The sequence below is a fragment of the Gekko japonicus genome, unplaced genomic scaffold, assembly GCF_001447785.1.
Source record: "Gekko japonicus isolate JY-2015 unplaced genomic scaffold, Gekko_japonicus_V1.1 scaffold1653, whole genome shotgun sequence".
In the NCBI taxonomy this organism is placed as follows: domain Eukaryota; kingdom Metazoa; phylum Chordata; class Lepidosauria; order Squamata; family Gekkonidae; genus Gekko; species Gekko japonicus.
The window spans coordinates 229566-257520 of record NW_015159761.1 but is presented as its reverse complement, the minus strand read 5'-3'; the positions used below and the strand labels follow the sequence as shown (position 1 = coordinate 257520).

At 43.5% G+C, this 27955-nt stretch overlaps 1 protein-coding gene across 1 annotated transcript in view; it reads right to left on the bottom strand.

The window, feature by feature from the left end:
- MDGA1 (MAM domain containing glycosylphosphatidylinositol anchor 1) overlaps window positions 1–27955 on the bottom strand; it is a 174851-nt gene that overhangs the window by 146501 nt on the left and 395 nt on the right. The window lies entirely within an intron of this gene.

The window sequence follows — 27955 nt, the reverse complement described above, 5'->3', positions numbered from 1 at the left end:
AGAAGATAGAAAGCATCATTTTTTATCATTTTCCCTCAATGGTCTGGGTCAATTTGATCCCATTTTTTGGTTAATCAATCATTCTGGAGTATGACAACACAGAAGTGTATTGGGGATTGGAATAGATAGATAGACATTTATATTTTTCCATCATGGACTTTCGATTTTTGTATTCAGAGAGTATGAGGTTTTCAATTCAAAATTCAAGAACCCTCTATAAGAGCCTGCAAAAATATGCAAGCAAGTTTCATCTAGAGTACAGCCCATTGCTTCTATTCAACGTTCTCTCTAGATTTGTCATTTTTGCAAAACCCTTTTTGTGGCCCCATGTTAACTAGAGATAAGCAACTGATGCAGAATGTTTCTCTTATCATAGGCAATCTCTTAAGCAAAGGAATATGCTACAGACATAGTCTGCAATGTCTTAGCAGCGTGAGCAACTCAAGCGTTTGGGGAGAAGTATGTATCACTGCTGGCCACCTGAAATAAACGTTAAGTAAAAGTCAGTATGCATCCTTCTTAGCCTCTGTACAAAATCGGTATATTGAGATAGAGCATGCTCAACAGCCAACAGCTTCATGATTCAATAACGAAGACTGAATCTCAACAATAATGTTTGACTATAAAAAACAGCGTTCCATGCGCCTTGGTGTTTAGTCATGCCGGCCACATGACCACGGAAATGTCTTCAGACAGCGCTGGCTCTTCGACTTTGAAACGGAGATGAGCACCGCAACCCTAGAGTCAGATTCGACTGGCTTTCGAGCAAGGGAACCTTTACCTTTACCTTATAAAAAATACATTTCAAAACTTCATTGTTATTTTGTGTTAATAGTGGCCATTCAATTCAACCAATATTTTGTATGTATAATTAGGTATCTCAGAATCAATAGTCTTTTTTCCTTTTTTTTTTAAAAAATTGTACCTACATTTTGATTAGAAAAAATCTGACATGACAGTATTCATAAGAATATAAGAGATGCCAATGTTGGATCAGGCCAAAGGCCCATCCAGTCCAACACTCTGTATCACACAGTGGCCAGAAATACCAGTGCCATCAGAGGGGACCCACTATTCAACACAACACTATTTGTATTAATAGTTAGTTTTCTCTTTTAAGAAGTAATATGAAATCATTTCTCCAGATTCTGTTTCTAGCAAAATAGTAGGGTCAGAAGTGATACTATAAATGACATGGATTTGGACATACAGAAACCACATTATAGTATCAGAAGTGATACTATAAATGACATGGATTTGGACATACAGAAACCACATTAACTACAGCTAAATTCACAATAAGTAGACCTCCCCTACCCACTACATGTGATTTAAAACTGATGATAAAATTAATTACCACCTTGCCTTCTCAAAGTCTGTTTCCTGTTCCTGAGAAAGGGGGCATGTCTGTCTTGGATCAGCTCTTTTACCAATTCCCAGAAATCCAGGTTTGAACAGTTTGGCTACCCCTTGCGTCCACATGACATCGATTTTCTTCCCCTTAGCTAAACTCAATTCAGTTGCCTGTGTTTTACTCGTCTTCCTCTAGATTTCACATTCTACCTTACTCCATTCCTCTTGTACTCATCAGGTTTCATAAATGGTTTTTGTGCATGTTTTGATGAGCCTTTGACATTTGCCTTCCCCTTAAAACCTCAGAAGTTCAGCTAGCCCTCATGCTCTGTCCCCTTCCAAAGGGTTGTGTGTTTGGGTCAACTGTGAAAGAGTTAACAGCACTGTTGTAAGCCAACAAACAGGTGCCTCACTGAGTAGTATTTATTTGTTTTAGAATTAATTTTCAGATTGAGAGCAAATTTAAGTAGATACTGCTGTATCAGCTCACAACCTTAGATAACAAACATTTGTTTTCTTGTGACAGTAAATCCAATGGCGAGCTGGACTCGGAATCCGCTGGGGAGGACTCTCTATCAGAGAAAGGGGTGGCAGCCCCTAAAAGTCCTTATAAGCTTCGGAAGAGACTAGGCAAGGAGAAGTAAAGGCTGAAGGACTCTGAATTGTGCCTTTAAAAAATGTTGGAGATGCTTTGAGGTGTTTCTGTATGACAGTTAAACTTAAGATGTTAAACTTTACTCAGTTGATAGTAAGATTAACGGGATTAAGACTAAATGTTTAAGATGGTGGGATGATCTCCTCTCTTGGGTTTTTAGTCAGTAGTGGGTATCTTTCTTTATCCTATAAATGTAGTTCCCCCTCCCATTTTCTGTTGTAGTTTGTAGTGTTATAAAAATGCAATAAAAATCCCCTCTGGGGGCTTAAAAAAAAAAAGGCCCCGGTCACACTGGCCAGATAACGTGGGGGAGAGGTGTGGCTGTTTACCCCAGAGCAAAATAAAGCCCGATAGCCCGATCACATGGTCCCCCGAGGCTTCGCACTTAGGCTGTTAGCTGGCAATCACATGGCGATGCTGGAGCATGGCAAAGAAGCAGCGCAGCAAGCGTTTCGTGTTTGTGCGCATGTGTTGTTCCATGGAGCAGCACTGCTTTCAGTTATGTGTTTGTGCGCATGCACTTACAAAAAACATCCGGTTTGCGACGGGATGTGGACGGGTGCCAGATGCCACGGGATACTAGCGCTCCCGCGATCAGACGTCCACCCCTTCCCCTCGTTTTCCGGATACTAGTGTACTTTCTGAGGTGGGACACCACGGGTTGGCCACGGGTGCGCTACGCTTCCCAGATGTTGCGGTGTGATCGCGCCCCGAAAATCCGCCTGACATCCGTGCCTTTAGCGCGGCAAATCCTCCGTGTGAACGAGGCCAAAGAGTCTTGAGATTTGCAACACTCATATCTAAAATAAGCACCTATTCACATATATATTTTAACTGCTATGCTGCCAATCTCAACAGCTCAAGGCACTATTTAGGTATATTATAGCAGGTAAATTGGGAATACACCTTATGCATTACTTTAGCCTAAGTAAAAACAATCGTCACTCAAATATCCTTGGATGCAGTCATAAACTCATGTTACAATTAAACAGACTGCACTTATTAGTCTGGTTTAAAAAATAAAAATGCTCATGGGAGGGTTGCCAACTGGCTGGAAAAACATGTCCTGTCCCTTTAATAGAGGTTTATAGGATGTTATTTACCTCCATGCCATTAAACCTTCAGCTGCCCATTTCCACACATTTTCTATTAAAGGGGTAGGACATTTGTTACTCCAAGCCTGTTGGCAACCCTAGTGCATGGGTTTTTTTATGGCATACCATAAGTAAAAGAGAAGTCTCTACCTTAGGGAGATTACAATGTATGCTAGCCCTTAAATACAAATGGTAAAAGAAATGCATTTGTCTCTCAGGCTTCAACACTAAAATTATGCAGTCTTTTAAAGGTATGTCTATGCTGTCTGATATGAAAATCTGCTAATTAGCATGTAGAAACAAACCACCAATGAGCTAAATTAAATATTACTTGGAATATAAAGGGATTGCCTTAGGGCAAGGCAATCGGCAGACATCTAGGGTCCATATTTTTTAAATAGCTCCCTACTGTCTTCCTCTCACTCTCCAGAATCAGGACTGCAAAGAAGAGAAATGATCTGATTAATGTCAGTGTCTTAGATATTACTGGAGGTGGAGCAGGTACTTAAGGAGGGCATGTAATAAAAGTTTGTGTAAGGTTCCCATAAGAGAAGCTCCTTAAGCAGGGTAGTTTGATCCTGTGTGGAAGGTGTGATAGCCACCCTTGGCCAGGTGCGATCCTTTGACTGCACAAGCAGCAATACAGCAGCACAAGAAGAGAGAGAGAGAGCTGAAGTAATGCATGCAACCCGCCTCTGATCACTGTGGGTACCCTGCCCACATCTGACACACTTCTGAGCATGATCCTATCCCAGCCAGCTGGCATAAAATGAAGATAGGATTGCTCTGTCAATATAAGGGCATTTGAAGTTAATATATGCTACCATTTACCAAGTGCTAATTTTACCAAACAGTGCACATCACCACTTAGCCAGCTTTCTACAGGTCCTCCAAACTTCATAGCCATATTCACAATCAATACAAGCAACGACAGCCCCCTCCCACCAGCAATTCTTTGAGGCATCTGCAAATAGTGGCCCCTACCACACGGCAGGGAAAACACGGGGCGAAGCGCGGCTTTTAAAAGCCGTGCCAAAAAAGAAACGCCGTGGCGGGATCCCACGGATCTTGTTAGCCGTGCATCGTTGCTCCCCGGCACGATCAGATGCCGGGGAGGAAGATACGAGGGGGAGGGGGAGGCTGCCGAACTGCGCATGCTCAAGTGCACGGTCCGGGGGGGGGCCGGGGATGCGGCGGCGGCAAGACGCGCCGCCGATCCCACGACCAGGATGATGCGGCCCAAACGGATGAACCACCAAAGGTAGGTGGTTCATTTTTGCCGCGCTTCATCGGGGGAAGGGCCGGATCGGAGACGGGAGCGCAACTCCAGGCAGATGTTGACGTCGGATCGCTCCCGTTTGCCATGCTTCCAATCCGGCCCACTCCCGTCCCAAAATGGCTCGTATGAACGCGACCAGTGTAGGGCAGAGGAAATGGAGTTTTAAACACATACAGTAGTGGCAGCTTCCTCCATTGACAGCTAGACTATTCTCCCCCCACACACCCAAAATTGGTAGCCACCCTGGTGTTGGCAGTGAGATGGCTACACTCTCCATCCTCCCATAACCGACAGCTGCCCAGGAGGTAACAACAACCTTAATGGCAAACATGCTCTTCTCCAACTCCATTTCCTGCCCACCTAAAGTGAGGGCAACGAAATCGGCTACATTTGCCCTCGATGTTATCCTTTGGCATTGTGACATCACCCTGTTCACAACATGGAATCTGACTGGCTAAGACCATATTGTAAGGAAGGAACAATCAACCAAAAATGTGCTCAGAGAGCCAGCTGACAGTGGGCGAACAGGTTTTTAGAAAGCAAGCTTTGTGTGAACATTTCAAATCCATCCATATTTTCCTTTCTGCATGGGAAATGTTCATCAGCATTTGTCTGAGCCCCAATTTAAAAACAAAACAGGGAATGAGTGGAATAGCAAAATTCTCATTATCGCTTGGGCAGGGCAAGAAACATTAATAGTTTACCAGGTGGTTACCAGTTAAGATGCTGAGCTGCAGACCAGAAGGTCTGTAGTTCGGCAGTTCGAGACCCTAGTGCCATGGAACAGAGTGAGCTCCCATCTCTGGCTCCAGCTCCTGCCAACCTAGAAGTTCGAAAGCAAGAAATTGCAAGTAGATAAATAGGCACCACTTTGGTGGGAAGGTAACAGCATTCCGTGTACCTTGGCGTTTAGTCATGCTGACCACATGACCACAGAAACATCTTTGGGCAACACTGGCTCTTTGGCTTGGAAATGGAGTCGGATTCAACTAACTTAAGAACAAGGAAACCTTTACTTTTACCTTAAGGGGCCCATATGTGCTCATCCTCACATTAATCAAAAGCAATGGCACTTGCAACAAGTAACAGCCGTCTTCATAAGAATTGGGGGGGGATTTCTATAACTATATTATTGCACTAACCTGTATTATGCATGATCGAATGTTAATGTTGTTTTATATAGCAGCTTCAGCACAACCTTCCACAACTACTGCCCTAGAAACAAATTCAGGTGCTCTCTATGATAAAAATGGGGATTGGTGGCTAGTAATAGACCAGCTGTATACAATCCGAAAGGCTGCATCTGTTCATGTGAAGAAGAAAATAATCATGTATCAAATGATTTCTCAAAGTTGGTACATTTCTAGGATGCTCATTTGTATTTAAAATAACTGCTTCCCACTTATATGCTGTTTCTATCATTTTCATGTGTATGTGTTGTGTGTGCTGTTCTGCTTTTGGTTTAAACCAACCTGCCTTAAAGACAACATGGTGTACTTTCATGTCAGTTGTGATATTCTTTGCAGTTCAGCACACAACACCCACAAGAATTCACTTTGGTCTCTCATGTGTTACAAATCCTCCCCTAGCTGTTACAAACACACATTTAGCACATTTCTCTCATTAGGATCTCCACAGAGAACCTGGTGGTTCCTCCTTCTTTGTAATGCTATCCTTTTGCTTTCTACAAACTCTTTAAAGAACAAAAGACACAGAATGGATTTTAAGGGAACATGGAATAGCATTTTAAGTACAAGACAGTTTTGCTATTAGGCTATTCACTGAAATCATGTCTATACTGGAAACAGATTTGTGTTTTGCTTTACATTTCTGCAGCAGTTCCAAAAAATGATGTCCAATACTCCAGTCCAGATTTATCTTGTTAAGTCAATTTCTGCCAATTAGTGAAGGACCATTTCCTTCTGTAACAATGAACAGTGACAGCAAACTGCTACCTTTGCATTCTGCCTTCATCTGCAAACATCTTAAAACCTATATCTTGCATCTTTTGACTATAATTTGCAATATTACATCAATTTTCTGTTAACGAAATATCAGCAACTTTTATTTTCTGAAATTACAGAAACCACTGCCACTGGGATACTTTCAATATGAAACAGCTTTAGAGAGTCCTGGTTTTTATCAATATATTTAGGTTTTAAAATACTTACCAATCTAATCTTCCTTCGTGGCAGGTTATTTTCATAACATGGATTACTTACACCTGGATTGTTAGCCCATCTTGGACCCTACTGTGAAATTCATTTTTTTTTCCTGCTTCCCCACAGCATTGTGGTGCTTCTGTGTACCTCCCTTGCCCCCCCCCCTTTCCTGCCATCATTCCCAAACTTATTTTGCTGTGATGTTTTGAGTAAGATCACTGCAACCTGGGTTGAACCACATGGATAGGAAAGATTGGTTCTTCTAAGTCCCACCTACATGAGCACAACTTTCCCCTGCCCCAGTCCCACTTTTTTTTAAAAATGGGCAATTAGCATATCATTATAACATCAATAACCTGTGAATGTATAGCTTTCATTAAAAAAACCACACCTATCCTCCTTTTATTGGGGAGATATGCTTTCCCCCTACCATCTCTGCAATGAATGAGTCTAAAGAATTACTTTTTTCTAAATGAAAGATGGTAATTCAGAGAGCCTAACAGATAACTTGTTGTAGCATTGATGGTTCAATGATATATAATTGATTGCCATTATTAACCACCCCAAAGCAGCTGTGGGGGACTCAGGCAGGGAAAGTATTGGAAAACCCGTCATATGGAAGCCCCATTGCCACTGCATTGTGTTGGCAGCCATGGCAGCATTGGAGAAACCACACAAGCTCCCCCTCCCAAGGAAATAATGCCCCATTGGAGCATTAGAACATGCAGAACCACTCACTGGGGCAAATTATGCTCCAAGGGGCCGTTTCATTTAGAACAAAAGAGTCAAAGTCAGGCCAGGGGAACCCAGACCCTATGTATTGTAAAGTGTAATGTGGTTTGGGTCTCAGTGTGCAGCAATGGTGAAAGAGGTAAATTCAGTGCTATGAATTATTACAAAATGGATTGAAAACAAAGCAGTATAATAATGCCTTTATATAGATCTATTGTGCAGGTGCATTTGTACAGTTATGGTTGCTGTAGCTCAAAAAGAATATTGTAGAGCTAGGAAATGTATAGAAAAGAGCAAGCAATATAATTAAGGCTAAGTTTGGGGCTTTTTAGTTTAGAAAAAGTTGACTGACTGGGGATTTGTTAGCGCTTTAGAAAATATTTTCTCCTTGCCCCATGATACTAGAACTTGCAGGCACCCAATAAACTTGATGGACGGTAGATCCAGGACTGAGAAAAGTAAGTACTTTTCAACCCCAACAGCAATTAGCTTGTGGAATCCACTGCCACTGGGTTGTGGTGAGGGTTATTACTTTAGTTGGCTTTAATGGGGGATTAGACAAATTCATCAATTAGTCATAATCACTAAATGGAACCTACACATTCAGATATACTACCCCTCTGAATAGCAGTGGGAGCAACAATAAGGGAGGTTTTGGCCTCTGCCCCCTTTCTTGTAGGCTTTGTGATGAAATCTGCCCGGCCACTTTATGAAATGGGATGTTGGACGCAGCAGACCCCCAGCCTAATCCAGTATGTTCTCATGTTCTTCTCTTTGATCTGTGGCACCTGTTCCAATACTCTATAATATAAAACTTGTGTTATTCTAAACTAGGAAGAAGGCCCGTTGCGGAGACAAATGCAATGAGCTCTAGCTGGGCCACCACTTGCCAGCCTGCCCCTCGGGAGAACAAGGGGGGGTGGCGACCTCATCCGCGGGGTGCAGCAGCGGGTAGAGTACAGGTGCATCCCAGCTCCCACCACCGGGGTCGGAGAAGAGGAGGGTGTTGGTGCGGCAGCAGGCCCGCATCAGGGAGGCCTCTCGGTGTGGTGGTGGCAGGGCGTGGCGGCAGCAGAGCCACCTCAGCTGGGCCAGACAACAATGACAGGGCTGGCGGCGGAGGGGCGGCCTCTTGCCGCACTAGCAGCAGTCGCCATCCTGCCCCTGCCTCGACCATGGCATTTTGGAACATGTGTGGGCTCTTGCGCCTCTTCTCCGCCTCTCCCAGTGGGCGTGCTCACCCTCTGCTCGCCGGAACGCCCGTGCCCTCGGCTGGCTCAGAGCACAGTGAGCCAGAGATGCTGCCAGCTGGCTCAGCGCCTCTGTGGGCAGGACGGAGGCAAGGGAGCTAGCCAATGCAGCCAGGGGATCCTTCAGAGTGGCAGGTGTGAGAGTGAAAGGCTGTGGGAGCATGTGCAGGAGGGACACCAAAACTCTTTTATAATAAGGAGAGATGTACTTCTGATAATACAAGAATTTCCAGAGGGTATTCCAGGCAGGATGAGGTGGGTGCCGGAGGGAACTGCACAGGACTTTGTGCCCGTTTTCATGGCCATCTCACAACTTTAAAGCTATAGCTAAATAACTTTGACTAATCCTAATACATCTTAAAGAATGTTCCAAATATAGGAAATAACTAAGGCTTTGTTCTTCACTGCACCACAATTAGGATTTTATGCAAAAAGAGGGGGATTGTCTGCAAAGCCCCATTTTTCAGCTATGTCTCAGCTATGGCTTTCATTTAGTGTCATTCCCATGAAAACAGGGCATTACTATGTTCTCTCCTGGGATTGCCCTCTCTCCACTGGAGCTTGCTGCATCCTTCCAGGGCCTAGGAGTCTCCCCACCCCCGTTTACCCATTTCCTCCCTGCAGCACGGTGGGTCACTTGAGCTGCTTTCCAGCTCCAGGGCCCTGTGGATGAGCTTGAACATGGGTTTCCTAATATATTATTCATGAGAAGTCTGAATATTATTTAACACAGCTTTAATGAAAAGCTATCTAAATTTGTGTTTTATTTCACTGGCAACAGCATATGTTGAATATGTTTCAAAGTGCACATAAACATGCAAAATTAGGCTAGATTTAAATAAAATAGTATCTAATCAAAACTGAACTGTATATTCTGACAGCACATTCAAATGTCCAGACTGGAATACATCTGCATTACTGCAGCCAAATAAGATACTGACCTTGTTTGGGGGCAGGAAGGGTAAATAAGAAACTAACATTCCCTCCTGTGACATGGATCGAACCAGCCAAGATTTTCCTGTAAATCTGATAGCTACTTCTGTATCACTCAATGCTCTCCCCCCCCCTTCCATTTTGACCAGCTATGCATTTTGCTTCTGTGTGTGCGTGTGTGCGTGTGTATGTAGAACAGTGGTTATGGTGGCAACAAGAGTTTAATTCAAAGTTTATGTCAACTGGCAGCCTTTCAGTTTGGTGTAGTGGTTAAGTACACAGACTCTAATCTGGGAGAACCGGGTTTGATTCCCCACTCCTCCACTTGCACCTGGCTGGATGACCTTGGGCAAGCCGTAGTTCTGATAAGAGCTGTTCTTGAAAAAGAGCAGTTCCTGTCAAGAGCTCTCTCAGCCCCACCTACCTCACAGGGTGTCTGTTGTGGGGAGGGGAAGGGAAGGGAGTTTGTAAGCCGCTCTGAGACACCTTTGGGTAGTGAAGGGCGGGGTATAAATCCAATCTCTTCTTCTGGAGATGGTCTGCTACTACTACTACCCTCCTAAAATTCTCAGCAAGTCAGGCACTTCAAAGCATTTCTTCTCCCCCATTCTCAAAGCCATGAGTTCCACACACCCCCTCTCTGGCTGCAAAGCATGCAAGGCACACTGAAATCAACAGAAGTTATTTCCCAGTAATAGGTTTACAATCAGAGGGCCAGACAATATTAGTGTTGGGGCCCAACCAGTTATCCCCCCAGTGTGAAACACTACAAATGCCATCTCAGGTATTCACCAAACCATTTCCTAACCATCTCTCTTTGTATACCTTTCCACTTTTAAGCACCCTATCACACTGTTTTTCTGATATGGTCTTGCTACCACTTCCTTAGGTCCACTTAGATGTATTTCTAAGAACAGGAAAGGAAAGAGCAGGAAGACTCAGCTCTACGTATCCTACAATTCCCACATCACTATTCCATCAATTTTATACTGCATGGGTTGTAACCACCATTCCACTGCAAGATCATAGTTCTTGATTAATATTTATGGTATACATATGTGCCTTCCAGGAAGATTTTAATGTATATAGTGAAAATGAACACCCAGAGCAAACTGGAATGGCTGTTTATTTTAAGATGCAGTTTTTAGGACCAGTCAACTTGCCTCCAGAATTCAATAAAGGGTCACACTGGAGAATGATATGGACAAGTGCTCCCCCTCCTGGCCAGAGTAGGGGAAATGACTCCAACTCCATGCCCACATGTGCCACCCAACCAGTGGACTGCAAACCACCTTGCATAGCAGTAAAGCAAATCAGTTAAACCCAAAATCAGAACAAAAAAGGACAGAAGAGACAGAAAACAAAACAAATGCTTAAATATGAAGATGCATTGCAATGGGACTGGTTCTAATGGGAACTTCTTCATCTTACACATGGTGTTGATGAGCTCAGTCACAAATAAGAATGCAAAACCCTCTTTCTGAATACACATGAAGCTGCCTTATACTGAGTCACACCACTGGTCTATCAGTCTCAGTACTGTCTACTCTGACTGGCAGCAGGTCTCCACAGTCATTCGTTTCCCATCTTACCTGATCCTTTTTCTTACTGGAGATGAACCTGGGGCTCTCTCTGCATGCAATGTGGCAGCACTGAATCACTGCCTCCCCCAAATCCTTCTTTTGAAGCAAAATTACAAAGTGTTGTGTAACTAAAGCTTACATCAACATAAAAGTGGTAAGCATAACTGCTGTGAATTAGACCATTTGTTTCAAGAGAACTATAATTCTAATCAAAGAAGGTTATTGCCAGAGCGCACCATACAAGGTTGGCATCGTTCTCACTGAGGTGGTAAATCTATGTCTGGGTTGTACCACTATAGGCTTCTGGTGGGGCCACACATGACTGAATGTTCCTCCAATAAAAAAAGAACCCTTCACATAGCAAACTACATACTGGGGGGAAAGCTTTGTAGTCTGGCTTTTCCCTGACATGTAAAGTTCTGAGGTACCAGGATGGGATGGTGCATGGTAAAGCATCCTGGATCACAACCCTTCACCTGTGATGTGATTCATGTGAAGTGGTACAGCCCAAGGCCTAGCTTTCTCAATAAAAATGAAGTCTACGTTCAGTGAGGTTCCCAATTACTTACCCTTTTGGTAGCCATCACTGCTTAAACTACTGTTTGACTGGTGACTTCTGCCCTGAGTTTTTCTTTCCCTATTCCACCAAATATTTATTGCTTTCATAACTCATTTGAAGTGTGATTTTGATATCATTTCCACAGAGAAACTGATAAAAAGTAAAATTAAAGCTCCCTATTCTAATTTTCTGTTCTAAAGAAACATAAACCTGTGAGACTCTTCAATAAAAAGGAAGATTGAAGCCATTTTAAAAAATTAAACAAGCACTCTGGGTTCTTACTTGATAGTTCATTCTAATTAAACACGGCTGCATTTTAAAATATATCTCATTCCCTGACACATTCTCTCAGCTCTGGGTCCCAGCAGATCTTAATAGATATATAAGAGCCAGGGTAGTAGAGTGGTGGAAAGCGTGGGACTGGCTTCCCTCACTTAAACATGATTGATCATACTGCCAAATACTGTCAAATATAGACAAATACACACATGCATTTCAGGGACAGTCACGACTCTCCCTGTGTTTCTAATAGCACATCTGTGATGTCTTGGATCTAGAGAAAAGAGTGTTTTGAAAGTAGATTAGCACTGACTTCCGGTTTATGGCGACACGCTGGCGGACGCATCTCCCGGACTTCCCAGGGATGTGATCTGTGCACCAGCAGATAGGAGGGGGGCGACAGGTTGCCCCCCCGAGCCTTGGCAAAAGGCTCCTAGCCATGGGGTTTTTGAGGGGTGACCCCTTCGCCAGCGTGATGCTGGGGAATTGAGGCGCTCCTCTGCCCTGTTGGTCCTGCCACTGAGTGTCCGTATGGTTCTAGAGCCGCTGACCAGGACAAGCGTCGGTGATTGCATGTTTTGAACGTGTACCGAGCAAGGTCGTATGACCAACAATGAACGGTGAGTCGGGTTAAAGCGAATACGAGAATTTAAAAAGAAAGCTACCCCCTGGGAATGGCGAGAAAAGCGAGCGGGGGAGGGGTTCCTCCCATGCACATGAACTAAACAACGAAATACTAAGGGGGGAGTGGAATAAAAAGCATTGAAATCTGTTTTGAGAGACTTACCAGAGCGCGGATAAGCGTATGGGTGTATTTCAGAGACTTTAGCAAGTTTTCATAAAAGTAAACAATCCATAAAGATGGCGGGGAAGAGGGCAGAGAAAGACAACCAGCAAAAGTGAAACCAGCGGGGAACATGAGCCTTTGACCGGAAGAGGTCACTGAGTTCTCCAAAATGTTGGCAGATTCCTTGCGCCCTCTGCTGGACCAGATGACTAACATCAAACAACAGCTGACAACTCTAAACCAGAACCTTGCAACTCAGCAGCTCCAACTGACTGAGACTTTAAAAATAATGGAGCAAACAGCTGAGAAGGTGAAGGAAATGGACGCCAACACTAAAATAGTCAAGAAAAAGGTGAAAAACCTGGAAAAGAAACAAGCTTCGGAAGAATCACAACTTTTACAGCTGCAAATGGAGAAAGCAAATTTGGTCCTCTGTTTTCAAGGGGTCCCAGAATTAAAAGGTGAGAATCTAAAGCAACTCTTGAGTGAAGCATTAGCCCCAGTTACAGATTCAAAAGCGGAGTATCCTGCAAGCGAAATGGATGTGGACTACAGGTCTTATTCCATGTACATTAAGAAGAATAATCTACCTGGGGAAATAGTGGTCAGATTCTCGAAGAGGCATGTGAGGGATTCTATCCTGAAAGCAACTACAGGAACACTCTTGAAAATCGGGGACAATACCATCAGGATTTTAAAAGACATCCCATTTGAAAGAAGGCAAAAGAGAAAGAAATATAAAGACTTAATCCTTTTCCTACAAACAAACAGCATTGTCTACAGATGGTTAATTCCAGAAGGCATCATTTTCAAACTACATGATAAAAAAGAAAAGATTGACTCTGTTTCCAAAGCACGTGAGTTCCTGAGAGTGCAACTGGGAGAGCCAGCCGAGGCCGAGAAGGAAGAAGATGATAGCAAATCCAGTGGTGAAACGAAGACTTGTAAATACGTGAGTGCTACTTCTTGACACATTCTTGGAAAACATTCTGAATTTGATTTGTCCTGCAAAATGGAAAAATGTCCTCCTCTTTTGAGCATGGTGGAAGCCAATGAAGATGACTGACGCTCAGTAGTGTGTGTTGCCACAAAAAATACATTTTTGCTCTGAATTCACACACAAAGTCAGACGCATTTCCTTTAAGGAGCAGGTGGAGGTTAAAATTAGTTTGCTTTGTCTGCCCTGTGGTTAAAAGTGTTTCAAGGAATCATCTTGGAACCTGATGTGCCAAGAGACTATTTCTGTTTAAAGAGCCCAAACAGATAACTGTGTGGGCATTAGTACTCTACAACTGGTGAACCCACAAGGACTTGTGAGGCAGTACCTCATTTTCCCCTGTTCCCGCTTCCCCTTCCCTACCCTATTTCTTCTTTCCCTCCTCCTGGCAACCCCCATATCCTCACCTTTCTCTGCTTCCTTCCTGCCCAACCACCTTTATCTGCCTCCCATATTCAGCTATGTTTTTTTATTTACTTCATTTTACTTTTATTTACTTCATTTATATTCCACCTTTCTCCACAATGGGGACCCAAAGCACTTTACATTATTCTCCTCTCCTCTATTTTATCCTCACAACAACCCTGTGAAGTAAGTTAGGCTGAAAAGGTATAACTGGCCCAAGGTCACCCAGTGAGTTCCCGTGGCAGAATGGGGATTCAAGTTCCTAGTCTGAAACTGTAATCACTATACCCTGCTGGCTTTTATGAGATAGTTATTAATGAAGAGTAGCAAGCAGCCAGTCCTGGGTGAGTCACCCAAATTGTATGGTTGCAGGTCATGGTTGCTGCCAGGCCTGGCCCCAATGAGTCTACCTTTAAAGGCCAAAAGGGGCCCTGCCCACTCCTCTTGCCTTTCGCTGACAGAAACCAAAGCTTGAAGGTTGGCAGTACTGTTGTAGTTGCCTAGCAATGGACATCAAGAGTATTAGTTTCTGAAAGCTAAAGGTGCTGCTTCTATTATTTGGAGAATTAACCCCCCCCCCCCTTAAATTTCAGGTTTTTCTGCAAACCTGGGCATTTTCAGGTTTGTGGAAAGATCTGCCTTGTCTGTTCTTGGCTCCATTTTCTGGATTTAAGTATCCACAGATTTGGCTATGGTGAGAATTAAATATGTTGATGATGCACACTATTATATCTGTTCATCCTGTACCTTTTTGAATGACCCATTTGTTACAGAGGCATGTTAATCCCCAATGCTCTCTTTCAGAGGAAACTGAATTTCATATGAATATATCAAGCCAGATGACTGGTTCATTTAACCCAGCACTATCTACCCTCATTGGAGACAGTTCTCCCAAGACTCTGACAAAGGAAGCTCTTTTTCCCTGAACTTGCTACCAAAGATCCTTTTAAATACAGATGTGAGCAATTTATTTTGACACTTTCAGCTTGCCAAGTATCTCCATTCTGCCATGAACCTTACTGAGTCACCTTGGGCTAGTAAATCTCTTTCAGCCTAACCCGCCTCACATGGTGGGTATGAGGAGCAAAAAGGGAGTCAGGATGGGCATGAACTGGCGCATGAACTAAAGTTTGTGATTAATTTTGGCTGGTTCATGCTTCACAAAGTCAAGTTCATGGCTAGTCAACCAACAAGAACTTTCAAGCTGTTAGTGGAGGTATATGAGTGGATACATTTCCAGACAGACTGTCTCTGCTCAATCAAAATGTTTACAAAGCTTCAAAGCAACAACTTGGAGGGCATGGAGAGGAGCATCCAGGGGAGTCCCCCTGCAACTTTGATGTCTCTAGCTAGCACATGATCCATTCTATACACACCTGAACCTACTGAACCTGCACCTGTCAAAATGACCGCAGGTGGTCATTTTGACAGGCGCAGGTTCAGGTGATTCAGGAGTGTATAGAACAGATCCTGTGAAAGCAAGAGACACCAAACTCACAGGGGAGCTCCCCCAGATGCTCCTCTACATGTCTGCCAAGTATGGTGTCTCTATCTTGCACAGGACCTGTTCTATACACCCCTGAACCTGCGCCTGTCAAAATGATCAGTGCAGGTTCAGGAGATTCAGGAGTGCATAGAATAGATTCTGTGAAAGCTAGAGACACCAAACTCAAAGGGGATCTCCAGCTGACACTCCTCTCCTGCTGTCCAAGTGTGGTGAGGATTGTTTTGGGGTTCTGAGTTACGGCTCCCCAAAGAAGGTCCCCCCAGGAAAGTGATTTTGGGGGAAATGACAGGCAGACATTTCCTCCAGAAAGCACTTTCCTGGGGGCACCTTCTTTGGAGGGGCTATAACCTGAGACCCCATAAATTCAATCCTCACCAAACTTGGAGGGCAGGTAGAGGAGAGTCAGCTGGAAATCCCCTGTGAGTTTGGTCCATCTAGCACGCCGTGGGGTGGGGCTATTCTACTGCATCACAAACCAAAACAGTTTGTGATGTGACTAAAAGTTCCTGGCAGTTTGTGGTTCATGAACAGATCACGCCATGAGCAACGAACTGAACCACGTTTTCCAGGTTCGTGCCCATCCCTAAAGGGGAGTTGAAAACACTGTATGCTACCAAAGAGATAAAAATGCACTAAGCTGCATCCAATGCTTGAGAATGGGAAAGCAAGAGAAAACAGTTCGTATCCTATCACTCTATTTAGCTAAGTATGAAGCTTCTACAATGGGGGGGGGGGTCTTGGGACAGAGGCAAGCTCTGTACTTAGCTGAGTGGCATGGTAGGATACAACCCACTATATCCACGCCATTAATAACAAGATCCCTTTTCATAATTAGATGATGGCTTGCAATGTCTCCCAGAATTCTATACTGAAAATATCACTGAGATCATATACTGTCTGCTAAATTGCCTCAGTAGCAACCGATTTGGTCTTCTCAGTGGGTATCCCTCTTGCATTTATAGTTAACATGCTAAAAATAAAAGTATGAGATGCTTGTTCAGTATCCACATTCTCTCTATGCACAAGAGGGCATTTTCTTACATGTATCTTTTAGAGTTTTCAACTGAGCCTAATAATATAAAATATATACTAAAAGGTCCAAAGAATGTAAATATTTAGTCTTCTATGAATAGTAATAATTTCACTGTTATGAAAGTCACAGACATTTTGCATCATAACATTGGTTCAGCTAATCCAGTTTCTTCCTAGACCAAAACAATGGATCTGTCCTAAACAGTGCGAATCCTTCAAGACTTTTCACATCATTGGCAATTACCTGGTTTCACACAGAGGCTAACAGTGTGATTCTAAGCAGAGTTACAACATTCCAAGCCCACTGACTTCAATGGATTTAGAAGGGTGTAACTCTGCTTAGGATGGCAATGTAAGAGCCAACCGGGAATACGTTGGTACATAGCCAGTTAGCATGGGAAGATGACTGCCTGTAGGATGAAAACAAGTATCGACTTTATTTATTTACTTTATTTATAGTCTGCCTTTCTCGCTAGATATTAACTGGGGTTGGGTACAGCTAACTCACTGAAGAGACATGTCCCTATTAGAGGGAGGGTAATTTCACATTTCGTGTCTCTATAAGGAGGAGGAACATTTATTTAGCATTTCATTACATAGGACAGCACTTGCTACAAGTATAAATCCCACTTAACTAGGTTTAGCAAGAAAAAAAGCAGTATCTTATTTCATGACCAGAAAAGGGGGGGGGGGACGAGAACATTTGAGTCTGGAGGTGAATGAAACAACCTTGTTCTCAGTAGAGCGTTCATCACACCAACTGCCCCTCCATGTCTTGTTTCACCCCTGGCTCCTGCTATTCAAGAAATCCCTTGTGATACATTGCTAATCCCCAATGGATTACAAGCATGCAAGTCGAGTCCTAACCTCAGCCACATTTGTTTAAATGTTTTAAAAGAATCCCAGACTTGCAAGACAGAATGAGGCTTAAAGAATCTGCACTAAAGAAGGCGCCACCATAGCCTAATAGGCTTCTGATTCAAAATGATTAGCCACAACAGTACAGACTGTAGTGTGCCATGCACCAAACAAACAGCACCCAGTGACCATTGTGAGAGGTGCTTCCAGGACAAAGAATAAGATTGGGGGGGGGGGCAGTTTGTGATCTGTACTACAGGGGAGAGGGGGAAAACGAGTGTCAACAAATTAAAATATGGTCCAAGTATGAAAGCAAACTGCATTCTTAAGCCACCTGACATCCCAGTTTGATACAGGGAAGAAAATGACAGTTGATGTGCCCACATTAAGATTACAACAATATCCCTAAAATTTAACAGTTAGCAATGTTGATTTTCCCGAAACTGTTAAATGGACAACATCTCAGAAATTCACACTCTAGCATTAATTAATGTTCAGTTTAGAGGCATTTCTTCTTACTCCCATATTGCAGTATCAGCCACTTTCCTGAAAACTGCAAAGATTTCTTTTAGTAATATGCCTTCTTGCTGCATTTATAGTTGTTTGTAGGAAGCTTATTTCAAAAGTGATGAGTTCATATGATTTTACTCTGTTTCTCCATCTGGCACTAGCATTATCAGATAGATACAAAAATTGAGTTTTCAATGTACTTCAAAATGTGTTTAGAAAACAAGTTATCTAATAGGACAAAGTTTGAGCCCAGTGGCACCTTTAAGACCAACAAAGTTTTTCTCAAAGTATAAGCTTTCATGTGCAATCTCCAGACCTGAGGAAGTGTGCGTGCACACGAAAACTTATACTTTGAATAAAACTTTGTTGGTCTTAAAGTTACCACTGGACTCAAACTTTGTTCTGCTGCTTCAGACCAACATGGATACCTACCTGAAGTTATCTAATAGTTGTTGTGGAACTTTTTAAGTACATTTCAAGCAATGTACTTAATGCTTACATATGTTCTTCAGGGTCCTGGCTTAACCTCTAGTCTACAACCCAAATCCTGATGAAGAACATATGTAGAAATTTGTTTGTTACACTACATGGTGGAGGGTGCATGATGCACACACATAGCACTCTTTGCCAGCACTAAGACTTTTCCTATCACATCCTATGTGCAACACAGTGTTTCCTTAGAATTCCTTTGTACAAGGAGAAGGTTGGGGGGGGGGGCATGGGAGACTGCACTCACTTCAATCTCCAGCTTGTTCATACAGCCAAGGAGTTGATGGCTGCAAGAGAGATAAACAGTTTTTGCATTTGGGGGGGAATGAGCCTTTTCTTTTCACCTCAGAAGAGGTACATATGTACATAGTAGCACAAACATTACCTTAGGTATGCAGGCAGAATAGACAACCCAGGGCAAGCATGCAGTGAATTGAAACAGTAAGCAGAAGGTCATGGGTGAGGCTCTGTGGGACACTTATTGACCAACCCGAAGCAACTTCTAAAATGCCTCAACAGTATCCAGTTAATTCTATCTGGAGGAGTTATATATAAATTCTGCTTTTAGGAAAGAGCATCTTTTCTTAATTGCCCAAGCTGCTATCTGCAATGCCTCAAGGTTTGTTTGGGTTTGGGGGGGTTGGGGGGTACCAGTTATGTATCCTCTCTCTCTCTCTCTCACACACACACACACCCTTTCTCACTCTGTCTTTTCAAGTCTTCTGAAATATGTATTTCCACAAAAATCTGACAAAAACTTGACATGGTGATAATTTTCTAAGCTATGTTGCTCACGTCAAATTATTCAACATCTGTCTTCGTGTTCCCACAAAAATTAGCATAAGATAGTGGTTTCTGATGACACCTCTAGTGAAATATTTTGACTTCTACCAGTAAGTTGCAAACAACCTGTCAGGTAGATAATGTCAGTTTCCAAGTACTGCATATTAAGATTGTTCCATGAGTTGCCTGGGGGTTGTTTGGAGTAAAGTTCTACCGACCTAACATTGGGTTTGGGCTATGCAAAAAGGGAAGATTAGGCTGTTCAACAAAAAGGGCAGCACCACTGACTCATAATGAAAAAGGAATCTAAAAAATATGTTTGATTCTAGGCATGTTCAGTTCACAGAAAATGAAAATCTGATAGAAACGAAAGGGCAGGAGGGAGCTCAGGAAAATGATATACATTTATGCAGCAACAACTTTCACAAAGTGTTCCTGCAATGAGATAAGGATTGCATCCCTAGAAGAACTAAGCCAAAACCAGTCTGAATGAGCATAGTAGGAAAGTTATATATTGTGACAAGGAACATTATATTTATTCAACTACTTAGGAAATTCTAAAACTTACTTTTATGAGTTTGGTGTAGAGGATAGGAGTACAGACTCTAATCGGGGAGGACCAGGTTTGATTCCCCACTACTCCACATGCAGCTGCTGGTGTGACCTTGGGCCAGTCCAAAGTTCTCTGAGAGCTACTCTCTAAAGGGCAGTTCTTGAGCTTTCTCAGCCCCACCTACCTCACAGGGTGTCTGTTGTGGGGAGGGGAAAGGAAAGGAGACTGTAAACTGCTCTGAGACTCCTTCAGGTAGTGAAGAGTGGGATATAAATCCAATCTCTTCTTCTCTTCTACATGCTGAGTAATGCATTTTCAATCTACTTTCCAACTGGATTTTACTGTGTGAAACAGAAAACTCTACTTGCAAAGAATAACTAAAGTCCATCGAAAGTGAACTGAAAATGCATTCAGGTAGGTAGCTGTGTTGGTCTGGAATAGTAGAACAAAGTTTGAGTTTAGTGGCACCTTTACGACCAACAAAGTTCTATTCAAGGTATTAAGCTTTCGTGTGCACACACACTTCCTCAGATACAATGAAATGGAAGTTATCAGCCAATACATATAGACAAAGAGTGAACAGCCAATTAGCACACAGTATAATGGAGATGTTTTAACAGATATGAGAACCAAGCAGGAATAACAAGCTAAGTTTATCTGGTCACCATTTCTTTGGATTCAATTCCGGGGAGGGAACACAGTGAGGCAAATAAATACATCAAAACTGGAGACTGATGTGTAATTGTATCCTTAATTGTGGGATGCTACCAGAAGGAAACAATTACACATCAGTCTCCAATTTTGACATATTTATTTGCCTCACTGTGTCCCCCCCCCCCCGCAACTGAATCTAAACAAATGGTGACCATGTAAACTTAGCATGTTATTCCTGTTTGGTTCTCACATCTGTTAAAACATCTCCATTATGTTGTATGCTAATTTGCTGTTCACTCTTTGCCTATAAGTATGGACTGATAACTTCCATTTCAATATGTCTGAGGAAGTCTGCATGCACACAAAAGCTCACACCTTGAATAAAGCTTTGTTGGTCTTAAAGCTGCCACTGGACTCAAACTTTGTTGAAAGTGCATTATTCAGCAAGTGTGAAGGAACCCTTTAGTGATGACATTAGTCCAGGCTACACAGCTGATTTCATAACTATGAAGGATACAGGAGCAAATTCTATTAAAAGAGCTTTAAAAGAAAAGGAGAGACCAAATGGCAAGGTGCCTACATTCTGCCTACGCCCTGACTCTCTTCTACAGCAAGTAGCATATTTGGATAATGGCAGTGAATCGATACTGGCTGCTAGGTCAGGTCTGAGAATGTCATTTATTCTCAGTGTATCAAACCCATATATGGTGCTTGTAGAAAAGAAATGGCCCTGTTGAAATAGGGAGACAAAGTTCTAAAAGCAGAGGGCCTGACCTGAGATATGAAAGCAAAGTTATCACTACTGGAAAAAAGAAACCCACAGTCTCCCCCCTCCCCTTCCCATCTAATGAGGGCAAATTATGACTGTATGTGCCCTGTCACCTTCAGAGATATAGTACTGACCCCATATTCTTAGAAAGTGGGAAATTGTTCACTTCTCCAGACCGCTCCCCACCCCCACCCTGGTCTTTGCAGTGGATTACTCCTTGCTGTGTATGTTCAATTGACATCATAGTGTCTCCAATAATGGAGACTTCCCCTGTATGATTTTTATCCAATTGCCCATCAAGGATATTTTCTCAGATAGTCAACTGATGTGCTCTTCTGAAACGCATCATTCCACCTCCTAGCCCTTTTATCTTCCACTCTGGAACATTCCTGGAAGGTGTTGATTTGTTTTCTGCAAGCAGACGATGATGAGGGACTGCCAACTCACAGCCTTTTTCTCAGCATGAGAAGAGAAAGTTGGGCTGTCAGCGGCTCCATGTTAGCAATAAAGCACCCCTATCAAGGCTTGTTAAATCCTGTTCGTAAAGTAAACAAAGCAGCAGCCCACCTTCCACAGCCCAAGATAAAGTGGGGGGGAGGGGAGGGGAGGGGAGGGAGAGAGAGAGAGAGAGAGAAATTTGCAATCAACTGTCTGGTCAAAGGGAAATCTGCACACTTTCTGTCTCAATATAGTTTCTCTAAATACACTTTGTCTCCAATATATTTGCTTTCCAATTTGTTACATTTTTTGCTCATTGCTGTGTTAAAACACTATCTACTCAGCCTTTAGCTACAAAATTGTGTCATAGACTCTTTCAAAGACCAAGTAAGCATAGCTGCATTCATATGGACAACTATGCACAGCGTAATATATTTCTGTGGGGTTATTTGGAACACTGTTCCTTACTTCACTATTGTTTCCACACTATTTGTGTACTGCCCTCACTCACCTATATGAAGGTATGAAGATGCCTTATACCATGTCAGACTATTGATCCATCAAGCTCAGTACTGCCTGTTGTGAATGGCAGCAGCTCTCCAAGACCTTAGGCAAGGAAAGGTCTTCTCCAACACCAGCTACATGGGATCCTTTAACTGAAGATGTCAGGGACCATCTGCATCCAAATAATGTGCTCTGCTACTGACCTATAGCCTCTCCACACACCAGAAAAGCTATTATCTTCAAAACTAGATAGACAAGCCCACCACACTATTTCAGTATAAAAAACTAGTGCCCTGTTGAGGAAAATCCTAATTATTGGCAATATTGAAATTTCTGTGAAGACTTTCACCACAATATATATTTTCTGGAGCAAGGCATCTTACAGAACAAGGATGCAAACTCTGGTGAGGTTTTGTTCATGGCAATGTGATGTACTCATTAGATAGCCAGCAAACTTTGCAGCAAAACTATGTTCATAGAGTGAACATAGTTTCTTTGAATTTCTTTGATTACATATAGAAAAAGCTCCTGATCACCTCGATGTTCCTGGGTGCAGTTTGCCTCAAATATAGCACCATGCCCATTGACTTTTCCTGAGCAGGAGCCACAGTTTGTGGCAGTTTCCTCAGGGTCATGGTTGCTTGTGTCATTAAATTAACCAACTTATATGAAACATGGAATCACTTGCTTTCATCTCTTCTTTGCACCTGTGCAATCAGATGCTTCCTTTAAATAAGCAACATCAGACAGAATATGTTGTTTTTGCACCTGTACAGTCAGCATCTGTTCCGGAAGGAATCGGAAATAATGACTACAAGATTAGCTAGACACTGATACAGTAAGTAGTAAGTCTCAACTAAAAAATCTGAAACTGATCCTTCCCCCAATTTTATTACATGCTTTTTTAACAACTGGAGGCAGTGGCAGATGAGTGGCAGCATGGTGGCAGTGACAAAACTTAATCATGTGAGATGGACACATCCAAATTAGATACATCCAAACAGCTCATCAAACAATTGGCTTCCTACTCATCACCCATAAGCAGGAAATGAGCTGAACCATTGGGTGTTCCATCATACTTACTAGTCATATTTCTTATGTCATAGTAGCCACATCATGTTCTAAACTTTTACAACAAGATGGGATGCAGCAAGAAAAAGGCACTCAACATATCTCACTACATTTGCTTTTCCTTCTGCAGTTAGAGGATGTAGTGAGTTGAACATTATGGATAGTAATTACTATCAAGTGCATGAAAATCCACTACTTCAGAGACAGGCTAGTAAAATGCTTTCTATTGACTATACACCTCCCCCAACCCACCTGGTCTTTCCCTGATGTGCCAGTTTCCAAACCAAGCCTTCCTTGGTGTGTCTACTATTTTTGAAGGGTTGACAACTCCAGGCAATAGTGATTAATGACACTATTCCAGAATTCTCATCTGTTCTGCTTTCTCAACAGAACATTGTGGTGGGACAAGGGCTGAAAACAGCCAGTGTGGTATAATACTTAGAGCAGGGCTATTTTGGGGCAGGAACGCACAGGAATGGAGTTCCGGCTGGCTTCAGAGTTGGCCACGCCCACTACAGCCAAAACCCCTGCATGCCTGGCTATAGAGGGAAGGCCTGGAGAGTGACCCCCCCCCACAACTCTGAGGCAGGTGGTCGGGGGGGGCTGGAAGGATCAGGGAGGCATTTAAATGCCTCCCCGTGCCTTCCCCGGCCTGTCCAAGGGCCAACTTGCCCGGGCTCCCCGCAGCCACGGGACGCCCAGGCAAGCCAAGGGAAGACATGGGATGTGGCCTAATATGCTAATGAGCTGCACTGTCAGGGTGTGACCTATTATGCTAATGAGTTCCTGCTGGGCTTTTTCTACAAAAAAAAGCCCTGACTTAGAGTGTTGTTGGACTAAGATCTGGGAGACCCAGATTCAAATTCCCACTCTGCCATGAAAGCTCTCTGGGTGACCTTAGGCCAATCTCAGCCTCATCTACCTCCCAGGGTGGTTGTTGTAAGGATAAAATAGATAGGAGAGTGACATTGTAAGCCATTTTGAGTGTTCATCAGGGAGAAAAGTGGGGTATAAACGTTTGAATAAATAAATACAATTCCTAGTAACATTTACATGAACAAATGTTTTGAGAGTTTCTCTTTAAAGGAAAAGTGTATACTCCTGTTTTTGTATAATTTCTGATTAATATCTGATGAATGGAGCTTCAATTCTTGAAAGTTCGTACCCTGAAACACTTGCTGGTCTTTAAGGTTCTACTGGACCCGAACCTAACTTGTCTAATTTGGGCGTCTTTCTCATGGCCCATTTATATGGTGCAGCCACCACATAAACATCACTTCAAGTGGTACCACACAGGGCTTGTCACGTGGCAGATGCAGATACGCCAGCACCAATTCCTCTTTGGGATATGGGATCATCCTTCTCCCTTCCCCCTAACATGGAGTAATTTCAAGCATCCTCCAGAAAATGCAGACCAGTTTGTAGTTACAGGAAAATGCATGATTTAAATAGTAGTTGAGGTTTTTTAAAAGCAAGGCAACTCTGGAAACACTACTGTGTAAGTCAAGAGGATTCTATGATTTCACTGGGAGTCTAGTAAGACTTGACTTCTGACAGCTCTCTTAACAACTGTACTCCAGGAAGAAGGGGGGAAAGCCCTGTGACAAGCTTAAGTGTGTCCTTTTCGTAAATAGGGCTGAATGGATGGAATCTGATAATGAAGGGAAGGAAGATTATTGGGCTTCAGACACTCTTCAGTCATTATATCAAACACCAATTTGTGTAACAAGCCTCTTCAGGTAGCAAGCGAGAAGTACTTTGACTCCTAATTAAAGCAAGTCTCTACTTCAAGCATTTTCCTTTAACACATGCCCTTATTTATTTCATCCATCTCAATAAACCCAGGCTGAGGCCTCTTATGAATGTCAGTGTGGGTTATTATTTAAAGGGTACATCACATGGATATTTCATCTGGCTTAATCTGATTTAATCTCACTAGATTTATCTTTGTAAAAAAATATTTATAGCCTTGATGCCAGCATGCACATGTCCTCTCCCACAGCCCTCTTCTCCTCAGCACTCTTAACACTCGAAAGAAAGCAAAATAAAAGTGAATTGAAACACAGTATCTGAATTCCCAATATTTCCACATTAAATGCCTCAGGAGACAAACATGGAGAACATGAAATAGTCCTACTATATATAGCCTGAGGCTACAATTCAAGACCAACCTTCAGGGCAAAAGAAAAGGAGGGGGAAACGGGAAGCTCCTCTCTAATCCTAGTTTAAATTTTCTTGCAAGAATAATGGCTTTGCTGGAATACCACACACATCAATAGCTGCAATTTCACCATCTAAACAAACAGCTGTGATTGGAGACAGCTTTGGAGAAGAGGCTCAAGGAAGGACTGCCAAGGGGAGGGAGAAGTTTGTGGTGTGCCAGTGTCCGTGGTCTCAGCCACATGCAGAGAAACAGTTTTATATTAAAACCATTATTCTCTCAGAGATGGGAGAAGGCAGCTAGATGGTTGTTGGTACAAGGGGGGGGCAGCAGACAGAATGCACAGGAGTTGTACACTATGCTAGCCTTAAACAATGGCTTCATTTCAGAGTGGTTTCTTTTTATGAACTGATTTTCCTGTTCTTTTCCCTGAAACATCATCAGAATTTTATTCTAAGCATCTAGAGCTCTGAAAGAACACTAGAAAAGAAGCTAGGCTGTGTTGTGTGTGTATTTAAAGAGTCTATATATGTACGTGTGTATATATATATAACAAAAGGGTATCTATATAAAACCAGGGTGGTTTAAGAGAAGCCAGAGGTGCCAGAAGATTGACAGCCTTGAAGGGTCTGGAGAGACCTTTGGAAACAAACCTGCAGGTAGCTCTGCTTGGACTGGAGCAGTCGGCTAATTAAAAATAAAAAGTTTGCCTGGGAGCATATAAAACACCCAGGGGGATGTAAAAACCTGCACACGCTCTGTTTCTCTTGCCACAAAGACGTTACACACCCCATCTCACTGCTCTTGGGTGCTTCTTCTAATTTCCCTCTGGACCTTAAATCCCTCTATCCTCTCTTCCTTTTGCCAGACACAGGGAAGGGGGGGAAGGGAGTAGAAGCAAAACTGCATCTATTTAAGGCAGTTGTTTCACAAAATGCATCTAAACTTGAATTAACATCCTGTTCCCAAAGGGAGGAAAAGGGAAATGTCCCCCCCTTTAAAAAAACAAAAAAAACATTAAAGTGACCTACAAAGCCATCACTTATAGCCGATCAACAGTGAGTGAAATCAGCATCTGTAGAGCTCACATATACACAACATGAGCCAAATGGTGGTGGATTTTAAAGCACAGGGGAGGTCTATTGTTCCTCTGACCCACCCGCACCCCACCCACATCTCTGTGTGTAAAAGAAGGTTGTGAGGGGACCTGTTTTCAAAAGGGACTTTATAGCAGTTAACAAAGAGGATGTAATGGAAGATACCCTGGACGTCTTAAATCCTGAGAGGTTGCTCCTAAAAGATAACACGTTTATTGGTGAGTTTTTAAATGCATTTCTCCGCGCCAAAGCAAAACCAGCGTGTGTGCTTGCGTACCATTTGCTGAAGGGCCCGCCTATGTACAGGACAGGCGTCCTTGTGCCTCGGCCTGATCTGGCCGACTGCTAAATAATCGGAGCTTCTCCTGAGAAAAACCCCGCGGTGTGTCGGATGTTTTCCTACAAGTTTCTCTCTCGCGCGCGCGTTTTCCCGCAGCCATTTGCAAACAGGCCGGCTAGCCCTCCTCTCTAGGATCCCGGGGAGCGGATCTTTCAGAACACAAAATGCGCGCTAAAACCCGATCGTTCTAAAACGTGGGAAGACGATTGCTGGGTACCAAACGGGTGCCCTCCCCCGTCTCCCACTCAAGCCTTTCCTGATCGTAACTCAAACACTCTACAAGGCAGGGCTGGGGGGGTGCTTTCTTGGCCCCATCAGTTCCCAGTTTGGGCCTTAGTGATCTCCGGTCGCTCCCCCCGCCCCCCCGGAAAAAAACCCCCCCCCCGCTCCAGAGGAGAGCTCTCGGTAATAGCCGTGCATGCGCCGTGCCACTTTGCAGAGCTCACTCGAATCCCGCTTCATTTCAAAATCACGGCAGCTCGATGACGACTTTCAGGGAGAGATGCTCGCCCATGCCTCCTGGGTGCAGAAAAAGAGCAGGTTCCTTCCCCGGGCACGGCGGGCCGGCCGGCCTGCCTGCTACAAGCTCAGCTCGGTCAAAACAACGGTCAGAACCGAGGAGGGGATTTTCTTGGTTGGTGTTTTTTTGTTTTTAAACGACTAACCGTTAAGAGAATCTAGCCGATCCACCACTGATCGCAGAAACACACATAAGCTGCGGGATCTCTCCCCCCCCCCCCCCCCCCCACACACACACTGCAGTAGGACATAAAGAGAGAGCAAAAGCAACAGCCGGCACGACTCAGCCGTGGCCGAGCAGCTCGGGTGAAGAGGAGCGGGTAACCCCAGGAAAACACCACCGACTGCTGGGTTGGGTTGGGGGTGGATCGGGAAAGAGCCGCATCGAAACTACTGGCGCCCCTCCAGCCACTGCAAAAGTTGTTTAGGAGCACACACAAACACACACCCCGGCTTTCTGAAGTGTATCCTCTCCCTTACAAGAAGTTGGGTTCTTTTCACAAAGGTGAGGTGCCATGGAGGCACGTCCTCCCCGCGTCTCTCTCTTCGGACGCGTGAATCTGGAACCGGGGGGGGGGGGGGGTCGGGGAGGGGGAAAAAGG